The following is a 22,801-nucleotide window of genomic DNA, read 5'->3' as shown; positions in this document are numbered from 1 at the left end:
ACCGGGATAGATAACATACCAATCCAATTCATTAAGAATATGGGAGACAAGGGAAAGAAAAAATTGTTCCGACTCTGCAATGAAATATATGAAACAGGAGAGTAACCGAAAAACTTGCTGGAGACCTCATGATACCGATGGCTAAGAAATCCAACCCAAAGACTTATGAGGGTTATAGAACTATTAGTCTCATATCTCATGCAGCAAGAATTTTGCTTCGAATTTTGAACAGAAGGTTGTATGGAAGAGCAAATTAAAAAGTTGAAGAGGAACAGTTCGGATTCAGGACAGGTAAAGGCACAAGAAATACAACTGGATTATTAAGTGCGATCGGTGGAAGCTTTATAGAAAAAGGGAAAGAGGTATATGTTGTATTTATTGATTTAGAAAAGGCTTCAGACTACGTGAATTGGGAATTGCTGTTGAAAGTTCTACAGAAGATTTGAGTTGGAATGGAAAGATCAAAGATTCATGAGAACCTTATATATGAACAAAGAAATAAGTGTTAGAATAAGGGAGGAAATGACAGATGAGAGTCCAATTGGAAGGGGGTTCGACAGGGATGCTGTCTCTCGCCAACATTATTTAACCCTTTAACTGACAGAGGTTTTTGGAAATATGTACTCTCAGATGGCAGACGTAGTACTACATCGTAGCCACAAGAACCATAGAACTATGAAACAATGATGTAGAACACAACAATAAACAAAAAAAAAGTTACAAAGTCGTCCCTGAGTTACCTTTTTTTTTTTTTTTTTTTTTTTTTTTTTTTTTTTTTTTTTACTGTTTTGAAATGCAGTTTTTGTTCCTTTTATTACAGCAGCAGCAATGTTCTTCTTACGAGTAACAATGTGCCATTTGATATTCAAAACCCCAATATTGTTGGCACTATGGGCATTCAGAGCCATATATTGATTTATTTTCGATTTAAATGTAACAAAAAAAGTTTGTAACAAGAGACACCTTCGTCATTGCCACTGAACATTAGTGACTTTTTAGTCGAGACGTAGTGCTACGTCATAACCAGTAAATATCTATCTAGAAGAGGTAGTGAGAAAGAACCTACCTATACAAAATGAAGGCGGCATTTCGGTAGGAGATAGAATGATTAGTTGTATATGGTTTGGAGACGATATGGCGCTTGTTTCAGAATCTGAAGAGAAAATCAATAAGATGTTACAAAACTTGAGAAAGGGCTGTGAAGAATATGGGATGAAAATAAATGTTAGAAGAAACAAAAGCCATGGTGATTGGAAAGAAGGCTTCGGTCGCAAATATAGAAGTAGAAGGGGAGTAAATAGTTTTCGATACCTGGGTGGTATTATTAGTAATGATACAAAGTGTGAACGTAAAATAAAAGCAAGGATAGGAATAGTGAAACAAGCCTTCAGGAGGAAGAAAATATTATTTTGTGGGACCTTGAATAAAGAGTGAAGAAAAAGACATAAAATGCTTCGTGTGGAGTACTGTTCTGTGCGGGTCAGAAACATGATCATTACGCAAAAATGATGAAAAACGATTGGAAGTTTTCGAAATGTAGCTATGGAGAAGAATTAGCTGAGTTGAACGGAAAACGAATGAGAGGTTGTTAGAAATGGTAAGAAGAGGAAGAGAAACTGGTTGGGACATTGGCTAAGAAGGAACTGTATCATGAGGCAGATGTGCTAAAGGCTATGATGGCAGGAAAGAGAGGGAGAGGACAAAGGAAACTACAATTAATGGACGATATCAAAACAGAAAAATCGTACGTGAAAACACAGAGGTTAGCGGAAGACCGTGGAGCACGGAAGCTTCTCAGTTGCGGCAAGTAATCTCCCAATATTAGCAGAATACCTATGATGATGATGATGATGATTATTATTATTATTATTATTATTATTATTATTTATTTATTTATTTATTTATTTATTTGTCATAGGTGCGTAATGTAAACGATAAATATATGTATACTATTAAATAACATTGTATCTGCATAGGTACTGTCGTTTCATTTTGCTTAACTGTGAAGTACATAATCTTAACATTCGTGCATACTACTTATATTTACGATACAGTATGTAGGAAAAAGTACGTAATGCTCTTTTGCTGTCGACAGTATGTTACAGTACTTTCTGTGTTCTTGCTGTATTATCTGAAGCTGAACGTAGACACAGAAAAATCGTCCAGAAATAAATGAGAACTTATTTTTCTCCTTTTAAATGCCAAGCAACGAAATTGTCACGTCCTGCATGAGGAATGTACTTTATCTTATCTTAAGTAATTATCAAACTATTAAGCATGCATGTTTCCCAAGAGTTCGTGCCTGTGTTTCATTTTCACGTATTTTTAGCTTTGCATATATATCTCTCCAACTTTCTTCTATATATTTCGGTATCATTCACTGATATATCGTGTGACTGTTACCACACATACATATGCTTCTTCTCTTCGTGCTTGCCACTGTAATAAGTTCTATACATTTTCGCTTCTTTATTAAAAAAAAAAAAATCCCGTTTATCTTACAATTTTTATCTTTTAGGTCACTCTGTACAAGGTCAGGGCAACATTGCAGCACATGCACATTGTTGAGGATCATTGCACGGGTTGTAAAATTATAAATATGGAGCAATTAAAAACCAGCGATTACGACGGGAAAAATTTTAAATGAATACGCTGCACTTTTCTTTTAGTAAAGAAACTATCTGCGCTTGAGTAATATTCTTTGAGTAGACATTGAACTTTTCAATCTGTTTACTTGTCTAGCAAAGTACACTCATGTTCAAAATTATTGTTGCATGTCTATAAATATGTTGTTGTAGGAATATAATTTGATAATGAATTCGCCCGATATTTCTTATAATGTTAGTATGTGTCTAATTGGGAAAGACATGTATGTGGCAAATTTCATGTCAAAAGAAGAAATGAAATCTTTGAGTTTTACGTCCCACGGTTATGCCGGTTAGGCTAAAGGAGACGATGATGATGAGTAATGAATGAAATGGTGGAATGAAGAAAGTGGGAGGAAACGGGAGAACCCCGAGAAACCCCACGCACACGGTATTTGTCCACCACAAAGTTCATTTGGCGGAGGCTGGGGTCGAACCTGGGACCCCAAACAACAGAGGTGAATGCTCTACCACTGAACCACCATTCTGAAAAAAACGAGCTATGAACCATGATTCTAGGGTAAATATGGATGATAACTGTCGCTGCTTATTTGAGACTCATGAAAAATGCCAAAAAAGTTTAGAATTTAAAAGGGTTAAGGAAAGCTAGCATCTGACATCTGGACAGAAAACATCGTGAGTTAGAGGCACCGTTGCCAACAGCTCTGTAACATTAGAGACAGAGCTCGTTTAACAAGTCATAATTTTATGGTCGTGATAATATGACAGGATGGTTTGTGATGTATGATTTACATATAACAAAAGTAATAGTACTTGGAATATTTGACAGCAGATTCAAATACCGACAACAGTGTGATCAGTAAGCTTGGTTATCTAGGAATAGTGTCAAATGAAACTTCAGTGATTGGTGAATGGCACTCACCTTCGTGCAGTTTGAAGAACGTGCAGCTATCTGCACAATAGGTACCCTCATAATGGTTTCCATTACAGAATATGAACTATGTTATTTATTTAATGTTTCTGGTACTGATCATCCAGGCCCGAAAAAAGCTACAGAGGTTTGGGAGGGGGGGAATAAATATGTTAGGGAGGCCAAGTCATTAAAAATTCTTTTACATTTTTCTTTTTCTTTTCTTTTTTTTTTTTTTTTATAAATAATAGTATATTGTATTGAGGTCTGAAGAGGCCACGAAAAGTTTAGGGGGCTAGGCTTCCCTAGCCCTCCTCTGGTTGCGGGCCTGTCATCATCAAATCTAAATTGAAACGTGGGACACAATTGACGGTATGTGGGCTAAGCGAATGAAACGAAGGCGGTTGTAATGCGACGTTGCCATGTGGTAAAAGGGTGTGGCATAAACAGTTGACAGAAGACGTGGCATCACCGCAGCCCTCTCATTTGTTAACGGCGTATGGAAAGAACTCGAAGAGCCCCCTTCAAAGACCATAAACGCTGTCCCTTAGCATAAAGTATTCGATCTATTATCTTGTCGTTTGAGCTATTCATGAATTAATGTTTGGTGATACACATTAATACATATATGTGACATGTCTACACTCCATATATACACACACTGATGACCCACGCTCCCGATATCACTATGCTTAAAGTATTTCCCGTTAACTTAAAACCACATTATGTTACAAACCAACTCTAAGAGTCGTCTTCTAAGATAAACTTGGCAACATAGTGGGGCAGAGCTAGAGAATGAATCTTGTGGCTCCATCTATCTATCTATTTATTCATATACAAGGTGGCCCAAAAGTAGGTATACACCCTTTCCATTGATCAAATATAACATTCTAGTTTATGGGTGTATTTGCTTCGGCTTTTCCGAGCTTAAGATATAAGTAAAAACACCTTAAGAACAAATAATAAAGACACTAAGTCTACCTTTAAATTTTTTCCAAGGAATTAGTCAGCTTTTCAGTCAGTGGATTTTGATTAACGAACGAGAAAACTATAAGAAAATATTTAGATAATGACGGAAGATACAATAATGAATGGAAAGAACACAACTACCCTCTTTCCTTTTTATTTAATTTATTTTATGATCTATTGTTTGCAGTCTTGAAATTACAGTACGATGTACTACACAAAGTATTAGGCTCGGCTTAAAACATTTTGACATATTTTGGAAATAAGTTAATATGCTATTAGAATATATACAGTACCTTGCCGTTAAACGTTTCGGTAGGAACATGCAACATGCTAGCCAATTGCGACGAAATCCATACCTACGAAAGGAAAAAGAAAATATTAAACACAAAGCACAACTAAAGTTAAAAGAACAGTGCAATGTTTAAATGTTTCACTCTATTTGTTGTTTAAAATTATAAGCTGACAAAAGAAAATATTCTATTACTATTAACTCTATTCGTTTAAATACTAATACTACTAATAATAGATTACTTCTTCTATAAAATTATTGTCAAAACTGTGAGTTATTCTACACGAGGTCAGTCTGAAAACTACCAGGACTTAATCTCTAAACCAGACTTACTTCGTAAAGTTACCGCAATGGTTATGAGACATAGGTATTTGGGTACGATCCAGAATCCAAACCAGCTGTTAATGAAAGTCTCCTTTACCGCCAAGGCCGAAGAAAGCAAGGCAGTGAAGGTCATCAAGAGTTGAAATCAAGTCAAGAGGATCTCTGTTATGAAGAACCTCCCTATTCACCAGATCTTGCTCCTTCCTATATTTCATTCCCCAAGCTGAAGGGGATTATTAAGAGAACTCATTTTTGAAAGTGTGGAGGCCATCAAGAAGACTTTAAAGACGGAACTTCGAAACATTCCAGGAGAATCCTTACAGCAATGCATAGAGGCATGACAGAGAAGCAAGGAGAAGTGTGAAGAGAGATTACTTCGAAGGGGATAGTTCGGAATAGAAATAAATTGTCAGTGCCACTAATCCGGTTATTTTTCAGACAGACTCTGTAAGTTTACAAACTTGAAGAAAGTTTCGGCAACTATTGATTTATTCCTGTGGAAACTAGATGAGATCAAAGAGTATTTTTTATTTACTTTTCGCCAGAAAATCTCTGTGGCTATTTATATTGTCGGTTACAAACTGAAGGATACAGAAACTGAATTGTCTGTTTTCATATTATAGTCTGCGTCAACCGAATTGGCGTATGGCGTCAACCAATAAGCTCGCAGTGCGCTGTTGCCAAACCTTCAGTGTAAAAATCTAATCATTCATAATTGTCTACAAATACGAACAAAATCAATTATAAATGATTAAATTCCTCCTGAAGGTTTAGTAACAGCGCATTGCGAGCTTATTGACTGATGCCATACGCCAATTCGGGTGACGCGGAGTATAATTATACAACATGGTGTGTATTGTCCTATAACGGTACAAGACAAACTGAGTAGAAGATGAATGATAAAGATACTTGCTTTTTTTTGAACTGGTAAACCGAAAAATATCTGTTAGTATTAATTCCAACCTATTGTGATTTCCTGATGACACAAAATACAAAAATAGCTATATACCCCTTTACATTTTTCGTGCTTTTTTCTTCTTGAAGTTACCATTCGAAGTGAAACTGATCCAGTAGTAGTAGTAGCTAGGATTAGGATTTAGATTTCAGGACTCTCCGCATCTATGGTCAAGTTAGCTTGTCACGTATGAAGGATGACGTTCCTCGGTAATCACACTATCCGAGCAAAGGGAAGGAAAAAGCAGCCTGGGACCTACATGATAAATATCCCGACATTTGCCTGGTGTGAATGAGGAAAACCCTGGAAAAATCTCACTCTTCATGGCTGTCCTGAAAAAGCTTTTACCGTTTCGACCGAGTGTCCCCCACCGGGAATAGAACCCGGGACCGCTCACACCAAAGACGACTACACCACGCGGAGCCACTTGGTTAGATTGGAGTTTGGCGTCCTTTCTAGCATCAAGGCTACATGAAACATGATCCTACAGATTAATGTAGAATCCAAACCATATGAGCTCCCACCGGGAAACGAACTCAAGTCTCCCACGTTCAAGGCATGCACGCTAAACACATAGGCACGATGGACATTATTATTACTATTATTATTATTATTATTATTATTATTATTAGTAGTAGTAGTAGTAGTAGTAGTAGTAGTAGTAGTAGTAGTAGTAGTAGTAGTAGTAGTAGTAGTAGCAGTTAGGATAAGAAATTAGATTTCTGGACCTTCGGGATCTATGACCATGTTAATCCGTCACGTATGAGGGATGACGCCCCTCGGTACACACTATCCGAGGAATGGGAAGGAAGGAAGCGGCCTGGGACCTATATGTGAGGTACCATCCTGGTATTTGCCTAGTGTGAATTAGGAAAACCCAGGAAAACATCACTCAGAATGTTTGGCCTGAAAACGCTTTTACACTTTCGACCGAGTGTCCCCACCGAAAATCGAACGCTCGCACCAGATGGGAGCGTTAGCGACTACGCTACGTGGGGCCACGTAGTAGTATTTTACAAAAGTTCATATTCCATGACAATTAGGAGCATAAAAGAACCTGTGAGGGTTAATGGCTTAACTCTTTTTATTGTCATTACAAATGTATGCCAATATAGTAATAGAAATTACCTGATACCATCGTGTACTCATTTACTGGATTTACGAATTCAGAAAATTATTATTTTTTTAAAAAAAAGAGAGGATTATGTTATCTCGTGTACGCACTTGACAGTGTAAAAAAAAAAAAGTCCCGAAGCAAAATATCCACACGTCTTTGTTCTCGTACGTAAATACGAGGTTCTTATCTCATAGAATCCGAAAGCAGTTTCCGAACAATAACCACCATCCAGCTACAATCCCACGACCTGAATGACAATGTCATTGCGTGAGTACGCGTTGTAACACTTTTCCACTAAGCTACACAACCGCTTCTCTCTCCCTCCGTGTCTCTCTCTCTTACTCCATTCTATGTAGTAGGTTATCATTCACAGGACTCTGAAAATACTTTCCCATTTACTTTACATATTGTAAACTGTGACCTCTGTTGGGTGTACAGTCACAAGCAAAAGTGCACACTTCCATCTTATTAATCATTTAATTAATTATTTTGAAAGAAAGGGACAATTTGAGTGTAATTTGGGGTAACTTACAAAGATATGAGTCACTGTTAGGATTACGTAGGTCATTATTAGGAGTCTATGCGTCACTGTTAGAATTATCTACGTCACTGTTAGGATTATCTATCACTATTAAGAGTATGTGCAGCACTGTTAGGAGTTTATGTGTAACTATTACGAATATGTGTGACACTGTTAGGAATTCCTGTCACTGTTAGGGGTAGAAATATTTGTATCACTGCTAAGAGTATGTGTCACGGTTAGGATTATATGCGTCACTGTTAAAGTATGTGTTACTGTTAGAATTATGATTCGTCACTGTTAGAAGTATGTGTGTCACAGTTAATATTATGTGTTTCATTGTTACGTTTACGTGTTTCACTGTTAGCAATATGTGTTTCACTGTTAGTTCTATGTGTTTCACTGTTTTGATAATGTGTGTCACTGATAGCAGTGTATTTGTCACTGTTAGGATTATGAGTTTCATTGTTACAAGAATGTGCGTCACTGATAGGAGTGCATTTGCCACTGTTAGGATTGTGTGTTTCATTGTTAGGATTATATGTATCACTGTATCGATTATGTGTGTAACTGTAACGATTATGAGTACGTGTCACTGTTAAGATTACGTGTATAACTGTTAGGATTATGTGTTTCACTGGTATTTCACAGTTAGGAGTATGTGTTTCACTGTTAGGATTATATGTGTAATTGTTAGAAGAAACCACGCAAAGAATCTGTTACTTAATAATACATATTTTTCACATACAGTCCATAAATAAATTATTGCACCAGAATAAACTCTATCAACTGAGTCAGATTGGCAACGAATTTAGAGCCATAAAAATTTGTATCTCTCGAAAACTACTCATCAGAATTTATCCTGAAGAAGTGGTTTTCTTCAACTCTATGCCACCTATCGATCGATATATGTCTTACCTTCGGATAATATTATAGTTATTAAAAAATCAAAGTGAAAAAGTTAAAAATAAATTTTAGTTATAATTCATTAATTGCACTGTACAGTGTTGTCTTATTAGTGACATAATAACAAGTTTGATTGATGTATACTTTAGCTCAGTTTCATCCTGGCGTACACCATGAATTTTTAGGTTTACAAAAAAGACTTTCTCGAAAACTACGCATGAGGCTTGACATTCATATTATTTTGTTTATTTCAATGCTATCTATTGATTGCAATATATGTCAGAATTCTCGGCAATTTGGCAGAATTTTATTAACTTCGAAACAAAGGGACAACTTAAGTGTAGTTTCGAGCACTAGTTCCTTCCTACCTCAAAGAAAACTGTATCTATTACATTCCCTTATATTTGACATATTAGCTTCCATGTGAGTTTTGTATTTAGCTCACGCTGGTTTTGAGCCAGGGTCTCGCGAAGCATATATAATTCACGTGTTTCTTTACTTTGAAAGCCGCGTGGCGAACAGACAACCCATACTAAAATGTTCTTACATGCATGATACGTAATGAGTGGTTCCCTTGGCAAAACACTTCAGTTGTTAAGAAGAGAACAATTTACTTCTATTTTATTTTATTTATTTACAATATTAAATAAGAAAATATAATTTTCAAAGTTTTATTCTATTTTCGCAATAATAATAATAATAATAATAATAATAATAATAATAATAATAATAATAATAATAATAATAATAATAATAATAATAATAATAATAATAATAATAACAGCAGCTTGGCCCACAAAGAAGGAGAAAAATCTACTGTTGAAGTCAAAATAAACTTTGACAATGAATACAGCACATTTTTCTTCTTCCTTTACTTTTAATTTAAAACTAAACGTATGTCCTTATTTTCACTTTTCAACTATACTTGTGTCTCTATCAGTGGCGTTTTTAGGGGGTAGCTATCGGGCTCAAGCCCCGAAATAATTTCATCATTTTTGGCATTATACATACAACACAAATGCTTCTTACTGGTTCTCAAACCCCGCGAAACAAGATCCTAAATACGCCACTGGTCTCTATTGACATACCGTATTTATAGCATGTAATTTCCTAAAAATTATATCTTCGGCGAAGTCGACGGCTAAGTCAGCGAAATTATTTGTCAGGTACTTTTTATTCAAATTTATATTTCTGTGTTCTCAAATTGCATTGTTAATACAGTTCTAACAATCCTAATATGTTGCCCAGCGACACTAAATCCTGGGCTATAGCAAATACAGCAGATTGTAATAATACGAATGTAACAAACTGTAAATAAAAATTGTTTTGACATGTTTGCAATAGGTCAGGACTTACGACAACTGGTATGTATACCGAAATAAGGATCTGATTCAATAATTTGATATTTTAAATTGTCATCCACTTCAAGCAAAATAGTAGATCAATTAAAAGATTGATACTAAGAACAGAACAATTCCAAGATCTCATTTTTTTCAAACAACGGGAAAAGATCTCTGGGATCAATATTTCTTGAATAGTATTTCAATCAAGCCCGACAGTTGTCATCGATTGGAATCTATGTTGTAATCTGGTTATGTCATATTATATATATATCTGAATTATACGAAGTTTTCGCACCTCTTTGTTTTATTTATTTATTTTTCTCTCAACTGGAAGAATAACGGGTAACTGAGAAACATCTTGGTTGATTGGTTGAAGAAGAATAAATGAATAAGAGTAACTAGAAACATCTTGGTTGATTGGTTGAAGAAGAATAAAGGGATAAAAGTAACTGAGAAACGTCTTGATTAATTGGTTGAAGAAGAATAAAGGGATAAAAAGTAACTGAGAAATATTTTGGTTGATTGGTTGAAAAAGAACAAAGGGATAAAAATAACAGGAACATCTTGGTTGATTGGTTAAAGAAGAACAAAGGAATAAACATAACTGAGAAACACTTTGGTTGATTGGTTGAAGAAGAGTAAAGAGATAAAAGTAACTGAGAAACATCTTGGTTGATTGGTTGAAGAAGAATAAATGGATAAAAATAACTAAGAAACATCTTGGTTGATTGGTTGAAGAAGAATAAAGGGATAAAAGTAGCTGGGAAACATCTTGGTTGATTGGTAGGTTGACTTGGAATTTGGTATGCCGTTCAGCACCGAGGCTATATGAGACTGCGCAAACAGCTTAATGTATGGGATCCGAATATTATGTTCCATCGGGAATCGAACCAAGATTTCCCGCCTAGTCATGAGGGACTGCAAATAATTAAACCATGATCGTTTCGCTGATGGATGACATTTCGCAAGCAACACAGTACTAGAAGACAGTTAATTTGAAGAGTAAGGAAGTAGGTTTGAAAATGCAATATATACAGAAAAACACGTAAGTAATGTTCAAGAACTTCGCAAGGAAGTCATCTACTGTAGCTGAATACGTATATGGAATTAGATGAAGTGATTTCCTTATATTTGTTTATATATCTATCTGGAACAGAAGATATTCACAGATGGCAATATTAAAGAAGAAATTAACAAACATATTAAGTTAAGCTTAAGTCCATTAGAAGGGAACAGCTTCACATTGAAAAGTCATATGCCAAAAGTTAAAAAAAAAAAAAAAATGAATGTATTTGCTTCTTTTGACATATGGGTCAGAGACATAGACACTAACTAACTCAGAAATTCACCACCTGGAAACTACACAACCAAGCATGGAGAGACGTATGCTAGCACTCACCTACAAAGATAAGCACAGAATTACATGGGAAAGATGACAGGAATGGCAGATATTATTATGAAAATAGGCATTGAAAAGGCCGGGCTGGACATATTGCAAGAAGAAATTATGTTCAATGGACAATATTGGATACCAAAGGGATAAGAAACGTTCTAGGAAATGTCCTTATACAAGATGGTGTGACAAAATCAAGAAGCATCACAAAATAACTTGGGAAAGAACTGTCCAAGACAGATGATTGCGAAGAAGAGTTAGAGAAATCTTTATGCTGCAGTGGAATGAAAACGTAACACACAAACCTGTACATAGTTCATAACACCTTTATGCATTTGAAGTTTAAACTATACATGCTTCCTTACCCTTACTACCGCAGTTGCATTACCGTTGTATGTTACCATTACAGAACTGTTTACCTAATTTGTGAACAAAGCGTAAGATTCAATACACGTCAGTGATTATTTATTAATACGATATGATCTGTAAATAACAACTGTGGGTCAAACATAATTCAATTAGAGGCAGACAAATTAATACTCACGATTGAATAAACATTATTAATGATTTTTTCTTAGGTTTTAACAAACGTTTTGGGTGATGGTTTCCAGGTCTCTTCAAGGCGAGATTATGTGGTGCGGAATGATTTGTTTTGCGGGAGGTAATCTTGAATGATTGTCTGGATATTAAATCTCTCGCCTTTCATGTACAGAATAGGTCTCTCCTTTTAAAATTCAGTGTTAAATAAATTCTATTAAAAAGTAAAGGGGATCACGCGAAATGAACAAACGTAACTTTCCTTTAGTCTAAAGCAGCTATTTAAAAATGGTGTGTAACACACTCTAGTGTGCCGGAAGAAAGTTAGGACATTACAGAACATAATGCTTTATAGAAAATTTTCTTATTTATATCTTACGAAACGGTAACATGGCAATTTCAGTTCCGTAGGTAATATATCTTTATGATCAAAAATACAAAGAAACTTGGCATTAGCAGTGCAAAAACTGTTTTTATGCATGTCGTAGGGTTTTGAATTACTTAATTAGTGTGTTAAAAACAGTAAAACATTCACTACATATACGTGAAACTTAAAAAGTTGTGCAAGAGATCTCTGGTTTGCTGACCGGTAGGAAAGCTTTGATGTTTGAACGAAGTACAATGGTTCGGATTCCACCTTAAACTTGAGATGTATGTCTCATCGGTACTAAACTTCCACCTACTAACCAAACAATCAGGGGTTCCCCCACAGGCGAGTTTTGGGGGTACAACTTTGCATTAAAAAAAAAAGGAACACTCGAGCTCTAATTATTCCATAATGATGTTTTTAAGAACGGAAAAAGTTTCGATATCAAATAAAATTTAATATACAAAGCAAGTTGTCTTGCTTCCGTTACCACAACCACACCTTGTCTCCTCTTCCAGTGGTAAAATTTGTATCTCTAGGGAGCAAACATCCCCACTTCCCCGAGTCTGAGATTTATATATGTTTTAATCAATACGATAATAATATAGCCTACTAATGGAAAATGTGAAAAGCTTTACTTATATTGAAGGGAGTCTTGTCCCAATCTTAAGCAAACTCTGAAATGACGCTCTCCTCTAACTACTTTTTCGGGGACGGGGGAAGAAAATGGTAAACGGGGAAAATTCCGCCAAAGAACTTGTGGAGGAATTCAATCAAAAATAATTAAGATATATTGAAACAATCCCTCACAAATGCTTGTCTAGTGTCTATTAATGTGTGTTCTGCTTAAAGCCAGGTTTTCACTCTCTCTAATGTACCAAAGTCGGGCGTGAATAAGGCGGCCAGTTTCACTCCTCTACGATTCAAAAGATCATGGCAAATAGCTAATTAAGAACCAGATAGGTTAAAAATTAAGATTAGTGGTACTATGTATACAAAAACTAAAGAATAATTATTAACAAAACGTTAAAAAAGTAATTATTAATAAATATTTTGTGTTCTTACAGCGTGACTTTTTTCTTTTTTTGTAGGTTATTTCATGAAAGAAGCTGAAAACCCACCTACGAACAAGGAGCGTGATAGCTTGTCACCAAGAATCATACACATTGACAAACGTCTTTGTATGTATACTGTTTATATATATATATATATATATATATATATATATATATATATATATATATATATATATATATATATATATAACAAATAAGTAATGCACCTAATTTGGCCAGTTATGTAAGAAATAATACTCAACATGCAGAAAATTACTACATTAAGACGTATTATAGAACACGGCATATTCATGACAACGCAAGGTATAACGGCGTGCCACAAATCTAAAGCAGAACGAAAAAGCTCCGTATGTTTTTTGCACGCTTTTAAACATTTTTATCTTTAGGAAATTAACACACAAGCTGTATGTACCGCAGTATACCACACGACCCAGTTTGTATAATGGCAAGCAGATATACTCTCTTCTGAGTTTCCTTTGCGAAAGAAACCTCAGCTGTTCATGATTTAGAATTAACAGATTGTTTTAATTGGTGGCGCTCTATAGACGTCATAACATTAGGATATATATATATATATAAAGTGAGGCTAGAACGAGAGAAAAAGCGTCCTATACACTTTAAAGTACTAGTATTTTAAAGGTTCTTTAACACTATCTATGGCAGGGCGATCTTATATTAAGAGCCTGACATACTAATAATAATAATACAAAATTTACCAGTTTTCTTTTGCTTGTTTTTCGTAAGTGAAAGGAGATAATCAAATGCAACTTACTACAATCACAGATAATGTTATTCTACGACAGGAAATATGAACCTGAAGAGTTTTCAGTGTTGACATCCATAGAAATCACAGTGTTGTACGAATAACATTTCCCCCAAAATCTAAGTTAAGGCAGCGACAAGAGGAATGAACTCAAGTGCATTTGATTACGTATCATGTTTTGGTATTCTATGAACTACTTTTTAAATAATAGTTGTATTTAGTTTATAATAAACAAAATAGTTTTAACATACAGTTATTACAATTACATAATAATGTTATTTAAAAGATAGTAAACAGGATACTAAAACAACAACATACGAAATCAAATACGCGTGAGTTCGTTCCTCTAGTCGCTGCCTTAACTTAGATTTTGGGGAAATTGTTATTCTGGCAACACTGTAATTTCTATGGATGTCAACATTGATAATTCTTCAGGTTCATATTTTCTGTTGCAGAATAACATTGTCTATGATTTTGTTAAGTTACATTACATTATCTAATTTCACTTATGAAAAACAAGCAAAATAAAAATGGTCTGAATTGTGTATTTTTATTTAGTGTCCGGCTCTTAAGCTCTCGGTGCATGTCTGTTATAGCCAACATACTGAAAAACAAACGTTATTTCCCTTTAACCAACCAACCAACGAAAAAGATGGAAAGAGAATATGGATCTAAATGCAGTGGGTAAATAATCCCAATTGCATTAACTTAGCGTCCGCTAGCGCGTTTATTACACCAGAGTTAGTAAACTGTTTCCAACAATACGGTTCAATGAATAGGCAAGGTCTATTAGTAGAGACTCCAATTATTGTTGTCCTGATTTAATTGTTCATCTGCCATCCAACTGAGGGTGTGCTTAAGGGTTGTTCCATAACACTAATAGAGAATTTACACGAAATATTGAACATACTAATATGCTACAATATTTATATAAAGTGGATCATATATAAGGATCCCAGACGTATCGGTTTAGAGAGGACAGTTCCAGAATTACATAATCTGTCCTTCCCTATCTCCCAACAAAAAATGTTTAAAATTCCAAATGTCCGTTTTAGGGATGGCCTTTTTCGAAAAATTTGTTTTTCGATTTTCGGAAATTTCATTTTTCGTTTTTTCGTTTATCGCTTTTCCGAAAAATTTTTCTTTTCGAAAAAAAATTTCGGAAAATTTTTCGTTTTATGAAAAATTTTTCGTTTTTCGTTTTTCGAAAAATTTTTCGTTTTTTGAAATTTTTTTCTTTTTCGTTTTTTGGAAAATTTTTCGTTTTTCGTTTTTTCTTTAATTTTTTTAAAACGTAAATTAGAGTATCATTCGTGCAACACTCTTTTAAAAATCCAATTTTGAACGGTCATCCATGTTCAAATAGACAAGAATTTACATAGGCAAGGAAGCATTCAACATGAAAAAAGATCACTCTTAACTAGCAGGTTAACATTGGACTAAGGAAGAAGTTGGTCACGTGCTATATACGAGTATTGCACTGTATGGTTCAGAGACTTAGGCACTACTGAAGTTAAAGAAGAAATATTTACAGTTTTGAAATGTGGTGTTGGAGGAAGACGAAAAAGATAAAATGGAGAGAAAAAGTAACAAATGAAGACGTTTTAAAACGGATAGGAGAGAAGAGGACGCTTTCAGCCAGCATCCTTCGTAGGGCGGCCAATGGGATTGGACACATCCTTGCAAAGAAATTTTCTTCTTCATACCGCTATAGAAGGAAGATGGAAGGAAAACGAGGAATAGGAAGAAGAGCATAACTGATTGATGATTTGAAAAATAGAAGAAAATATTGAGAGTTAAAAGACGAAGCTGAAGATTGCGTGGAAGAAACATTTCCAGGCCTAAACGTATAATAATAATAATAATAATAATAATAATAATAATAATAATAATAATAATAATAATAATAATAATAATAATAATAATAATAATAATAATAATAATAAAGTCATTAGTTCCAGCACTTGCCAAAAGGCAAAATTCTTAATAATAATAATAACAATAATCAATATAATCAACTGATAGCAACTCTCTCTGTCATTTATCTTTGGTAGTGTTACGCTAACCTAATATTTAATTAATTCTGATTTCAGCAGAAAGTAAATAACTATGAATAGACTATACAATTGTAATAGAGTGTCCCGGTACTATAGTTTGAAAATCTGGGTGCTCTCACCATAAGTCAACTGACAGAATGAATCGACATGATTGAGGTTGATGTAAAGGAACAAGTTTGACCAGTAGATGTCACTACAGTCTTGGTATCTCTCTCACGTATTTTTTACCTTTCACGAAAATTTACAACTTCTCTTACAAATTTCATCCTAGAGACTTTAAATTTTTACAGAAGGAACTTCATAACCTATCAAAGGCAACAATCCGTGCCGAGTTTTTTATTTATAATTTTCTTCATTGTTGAAACAGTTATATTGTTAATGGTTTGAATAACCATTTCAACAATCAAGCCATTTCAACAATGAAGAAAATTCTAAATAAAAAAAAATTGGCACGAATTGTTGCCTTTGATATATTATGAAGTTCCATATCTAAAAATTTGAAGTCTGTTGGTTGAAATTTGTAAGAGAACTCGTGAATTTTCGTGAAAGGTAAAGAATACATGAGAGAGATACGAAGACTGTAGTGACATCTATCGGCAAAGCTTGTCCCTTTAAACAAACCTTAAGGGAACCTTCTGATGTGTAATTTCCAAGAAAATTGACAAAAAAAAAAAAAAAAAAAAAAAAACTTTTATTGCGCTAAAAACTATATCATTCGTTGACAATAACAGTCCGGCTGAAACAAATTGTCTATAGTTATATTTACGGACTGCATATATAAAACATTGTCGCTTACTCTGAGGGGAGAACAAAGACTGAAAGTATTTGAGAGTAAAATCCTTAGACGAATCTTCGGACCCAAGATGAAGAGGAATAGCGAAAAGTTCATAAGAAGGAACCTCATTTTTTATACCATTTACCAAACATTGTTAGGGTCATCAAGTCTAGAAGGCTCAGGTAAGCTGGTCATGTAGCCAGAACAGAAGAAAGTGGGAACGCTTTCAAAGTTTTAACTGCAAATTCAATCGGAAAACGACCGTTAGGAAGACCTAGCCTCAAATGGGAGGACAATATTAAAATGGATCTCGCAGAAATAGGAATACAAAGTAGAAACTGGATCCAGATTAGGGATGGCCAAAATTTTCCGGAATGCGGATTCCTGAAAATTTATTTTCCAGAATCAGAAATTCAACTTTTCGGAATTCGTAAAAAATCCGAATGCCGGAACTTTTCCGAAATCGGAATATTTTTTATTCCGGATTTTTCCGACCGGAATTTTCCGAAATACAGATTTTTTGAATTCCGGAATTTTTCCGATATAGGACTTTCTTCGATTCTGTTTTCGGGATTTCGGAAAGTAAAAATTCCGGAATTGAGCACCACTAATCCAGATGGCCAAGGACAGAAGTCAATGGAGAGCTTTTGTGAACGCGGCATTGAACTTTCGGGTACCATAGGCCAAAGGCGCCGATTTCTCTGTAAATTTTGGGGGGAGGGCGGAATTCAGATGCACAAGGTATATATATGAAGATTTTAAGACAAAATGCACTCAAATTATGCTAAATATTGTACACTCCCCCTCGGTCCCCTCAGGATCGGCGCCCTTGCCATATAGTTAGTTAGTTAATATGTAAAAATATACGGTTTAAACTATCATATCACGTCTTTCTTAACAGCGACACTCCCCCTAGCAATGACACACATTCCTAACAATTCGGAATACTACTTGTAATCCAATTATTAGCCCGACATCTGCGTTCTTACATTGCATGTTTTAAATATACGTTTGCACCGAAGACTGACATTGCAATCGAACTTGTTAATGCTTCATATTATTTTATTTTATTTTATTTTTTCTAGTTGAAAAAAAAATGTGTAGCTATATTATGTGTCAAATGCATAATATAGGCTTATATCATGGCCTCCATATTAGGAAGTCACACAACGTACTCAACATACGGACACAAGCACACAGACACAGCTGTCAAACCGCTGGTACCTGTCGGCACGTTGTAAAGGAACCGAAGCGTGAGATCAATACTGACATATACTGCTAACATGAGGATGACAGTCCTTTAAAAAAACATCAACGGGGAATGAAATAACAGGGTCTTACCTACACTGCATTCTAAACAACGGGACATAAATGTAAATTAAAAAAGAAAGAAAGACAAAAAGAAAAAACTATCATTAATAGTCACAAGTCAATGGAATAAACGCAATAATGTGCTGGCAACAAAATCGTGGGCACAAAGTTTACGAACCCCTTGGTTTTGCGAATAATTTGGTTTACGAACAAGTTTTGTGAACATTTTTTTCTCTCAGTTTACAAACAATACTTTCGAGATATTACTTTCGATAATACCAACGTACACACAAGCCCGAACACCGACAATTTAACGCGCCTAATAATGGTTTTGTGCATTTACCGAAAACATTATCTTTTAGAGTTATGACCTCAAAATAGGGGCGCACCCACGAGGGGGGGGGTCCGCCGGATCCAGACCCCTCCCTCAAAAAAGAAAAATTACCAACTCAACTGCATTTGTACACTTTTTCAATATAACTATACTTGCTTACCAGCGAAATGCTTGATCTAGCATCAAAATTTGATCTTACACTTCATCTGTACTCTTCTCTTCTTCTCTTATAAAAATAATTTAGTTATATCATTTTTTAACTGAAAATATAGGTTAAATGTTTTTCATAAACCTATTTTATTCGTGTGAAGAATGGACATTTTAGCTAGTAGATGTTGTAAAAGTTAATTAGTACGAAGCGAGGGACATTTAAATACTAGATTGGAAGATCAAATTAGTAAAATCAAACTACTAAATGTCCAATTCATTTTGAAGAAAAACATAAAACTAATCCCCCATATAAATTAAGGGGCTAAAAGAACAAACGCCATTTGAAAAGAAAAAATGGCAAATGATTGCGCTCATTTTCTAGCATTCTATTTATCCAAGTCACTCCAGATTCGATTTTTCCTGATAATTTCTGTACCACTATACACTATACACTGATTAAGAAAAAAATAATATGAAACGCTTTTAACTAGTTTTTATTTTCCACATTCCTGAAATTTTAATGACTAAATTCGCATAATGACCTTGTCCACAATTATATGAAGTACTTTTGTAGCAGTAGCTATATGATGAAATTGAACGTTCTTGGTAGCTTTCTCAATTCATTTGTTTCGTTTGTTTCTTTTTCGTGCCAAATATTTTTTCTGAGAACTCTTTGTCTTCGGAAAATAGTAGTATTTGTCCTCTGCGCGCTAGCGATAACAATCCACATCTGCCCCTCTCAATGCCTCATTTAACTTCTTTCACTTTACGTAAACATAACAGAACCAACAACATATCCTATTTAAAATATCGTATTTATACAAAAAAAAAAAAAAAAAATTCTAATCTCTCTGACGCTAATTCTTATTAGTACAGAGTGACGCTAATAGATGTCACTATATGCGCTACCTACCTGTCTGATGCCAATAGATGTCGCTAGCGTGCAGGTGATTTATTGGCTTATTTTAAAACTATAACTTAATTGCAATTTATTGATCTATTTTAAAACAACTGTGACGATTTAATTGCAATTTATTTATTTTAAAACTATTGTGACTATTTAATTGCAACTTAAAAACAAGGATGTTTCAATTTAATTGTTTCAAAACAGAACAAGGTTAGTAACCAAATTTAGATATGAGCATTAACATTTATGTATATTTCTACAATAATAGGCTATTGTGACGATTTAATTGCAACTGAAAATAAGTAATGATTCTGCTGAACATGACCATATGTTTTGCTGTTTATTATTAGAACAAATAAACAATTATAGCTTTTAACTAAGCATGATTTTAACCTATAGTATACAGAGGGCCGAAGGCTTGGACGAAATTGTTTATCATAATAGTAATCGCGAGGAGTCATACAGCTTGACCTAGATTTACCACTTTCATCAGCCAATAGAATACGAGGGTGTGTCCTAGTCGTCAATCCTCACCCATGAAATTTTTCCAGTATCATTTCTTGCGCTTAAGGATGCGCACGAGACGAGTCGAGACAGGATTTTTCTGACAAAATTCGAGTCGAGACACGGCTCTTCCAATAGAGAAATATACATTTTTCGAGTCGAGACATCACTTTTACAGCACATTTTCGAGACAGCCACAAATCTTGTCTCGGGCGCATCTCTACTTGCGCTATACGGAAAACGTCTCCTGAGGGTGCAGTGCTGTTGAATGGCCACTACGAGAGAGGTTGTTGTTGCTGCACGATAACACACAACCACATGCAGCCCAACGGACTTGTACACACATTAATGAATTTTAACTGGGAAATGTTTTATTATCCTTCGTATCTAGCCCTGATTTAGCCCTTTCCGATTATCATTTGTTTGAACTTCTAAAGGAACATCTCCGTGGACGGCATTCCAACAGACTAGAAGAGCCACAACAGGTTATGGTTGCCTAGTTGGGGAACCTGGAGCAATATTTCTTTGCAAAAGGCATGGACGATTTGGTATCACGTTGGAATTCATGTTTGGATCGCAATAGTTCCTACGTCGAATGCTGGTGTGATACTATGTGTCAAACATGACACAGTCTCAGATACTTTTGTTCTCTCTGCATTTTTTTTTTCAGTTAAATTGAAAATTCACCTTACTTTTTGATAAATCCTTGTACGAATATTTTTGGGCTCAATCTCTTGTTTTATTTTAAAGATCGATATAAATCTTTTCGTACGCAACCACCTTTACTGTTGAATAAAGCGAGACTATTTAGAACACTGGAGGTTTAATATTTACATGTTTGAACAAAATTTCAGATTTCCACGATTTTTCATAACATGGTAGAAGTGGGGAACGCCCTCACATACAAATTATTTATAAATTCTTCAATTCTCATGTAAATCAATTGATCGTATATGAATGCTCTTCCCGTGTTTTTTTTTAAGTCTTGCATTAATCGATTTTTTTAAAAAGTAGTTTTCTTGCAAACAGATATTTTTAACGTTTTGGTATGATTTATTTTGTCCTTTTTTTAAAAAAAAAGAAAACATTTTTTAAATACTTATTTTATTTTATTTTAGTATGTCAAGGTTTCAAATTATTGCCTATTTTTCATATTATTAGTTTTAAATAGTGTTGCCACGAGACGAGACATTTCTCGTGTCTCGTCTCGTCTCGTCTAGACACGAGACGAGACAGAACCCTTTTACACGAGACACGAGACGAGACAGACTGCTTGTCCCGTCTCGTAGATGAAAACCTTGGCGGGAATGGCCAAGATTGAAATTGCCAGTGGTCATATAGATTCCAAAAGGAAAATCCCCTTTGTGAGAAAACATGTTGAAAAAAGCCTTCATAGAAAAGTGTCCTCTGTCTATTGAATGAAACAATCGTGATACATGAGCTTCCAGGAATATCATCCTTAATGTCTTTTCCTCAATTCTCCTTGCTGTAAACTGAGGAATTCTCATTTTCTTTTTTCATTTCTGGCTGGAATGATGACAAACAATATCAAAGACAAGGAAGATTTTTACAAGTTCAAGAAACCGAACTACCACCACCATCTATTCAATTTGAAAACTGGGTAAGGTCTACACTCATTACAGGCTGTAGTTGAAATTTCTGGCGGAAGAGAACAGAACAGACTACACTTGTCTTTATTCCCTGGTGGCGGTATTCTTTTTGCTATATGAACCGAAATTAACCGAAAACGGCAATTGAAGTAAGTCATCTTGCAACTAAAATTTTGTCTTCTCTCTCTCTCTCTCTCTCTCTCTCTCTCTCTCTCTCACACACACACATACACATAAAAACATACTTTTACCAATTTACCAATCGCTCGCTTATTATACAGCAGTCATGTTGTAAAATTCACCTCTTCGTTTGGAAGGCGGGCGAAGGACAAAGAAAGCAGATATTATCGACGAACCCTTCAAATTGTTTGCTTTCAGCAAATTTATGATACTAACAATAACACTTTAAGTGAAGAGGTTTTACAGGGGGCCTTCGTTTTGTTACGCGGAAATGTTTGATCTGACCAGAGTGCGAAATTGCCCTCTGCTTCCATGTTGAGAGGAGGGAAATACTTCCTTTTCCTAGTGAATAATATTCATTAGGACCTAAATTATCTTCAGAAATTGTTTCTTACAGAGTGTAAAGAACATTTGGTATAATATTCATGGAACTCCGTTGAAAGCAGAAAATATCATGAGAATGATCAAAATTCGAACATTGAGAAACATAATTAACAGAAAAGAAATAGAATACCCAAACCATAATTTTAAACCTGCTATAAAATGTATATCCTATATTTTTACTAATTCCTTACTCCCATGAAAGTATCCTGGGGAGGATATTCTCTCCAAATTTTTCAGACTGAAATCCTTTTATCCCGTACGATTTCGCCCCATGACACAATACGAAAAACAAATGCTGTTAAAATCCATACACATGATCCTTCCGGGACTCAACCCGGGGCCTTCAAGCCGATGGTCTATCGCCGCAGACCGCTCGGCTTGGTATGAAGATGTACGTTGTATGATTGCGAATAGATCACGACAATATAAGAAACTTTAATCCAAAATGGCCACCCAAAAATCAACTTTTTTTTAGACCACTAGCTAATCTGGGTGTGCTGTCATGAGTTTGTTA

General features: G+C 34.9%; 1 protein-coding gene across 1 annotated transcript in view; it reads right to left on the bottom strand.

Moving 5' to 3' along the window:
- The window catches only part of LOC145669684 (uncharacterized), an 824,581-nt gene that overhangs the window by 700,627 nt on the left and 101,153 nt on the right, over positions 1–22,801 (bottom strand). The gene's annotated exons all lie outside the window — the stretch shown is intronic.

The sequence above is a fragment of the Thermobia domestica genome, chromosome 14, assembly GCF_964235325.1.
Source record: "Thermobia domestica chromosome 14, izTheDome1.hap1.1, whole genome shotgun sequence".
Classification (NCBI taxonomy): domain Eukaryota; kingdom Metazoa; phylum Arthropoda; class Insecta; order Zygentoma; family Lepismatidae; genus Thermobia; species Thermobia domestica.
This window is presented reverse-complemented; position numbering and strand designations above follow the sequence as displayed.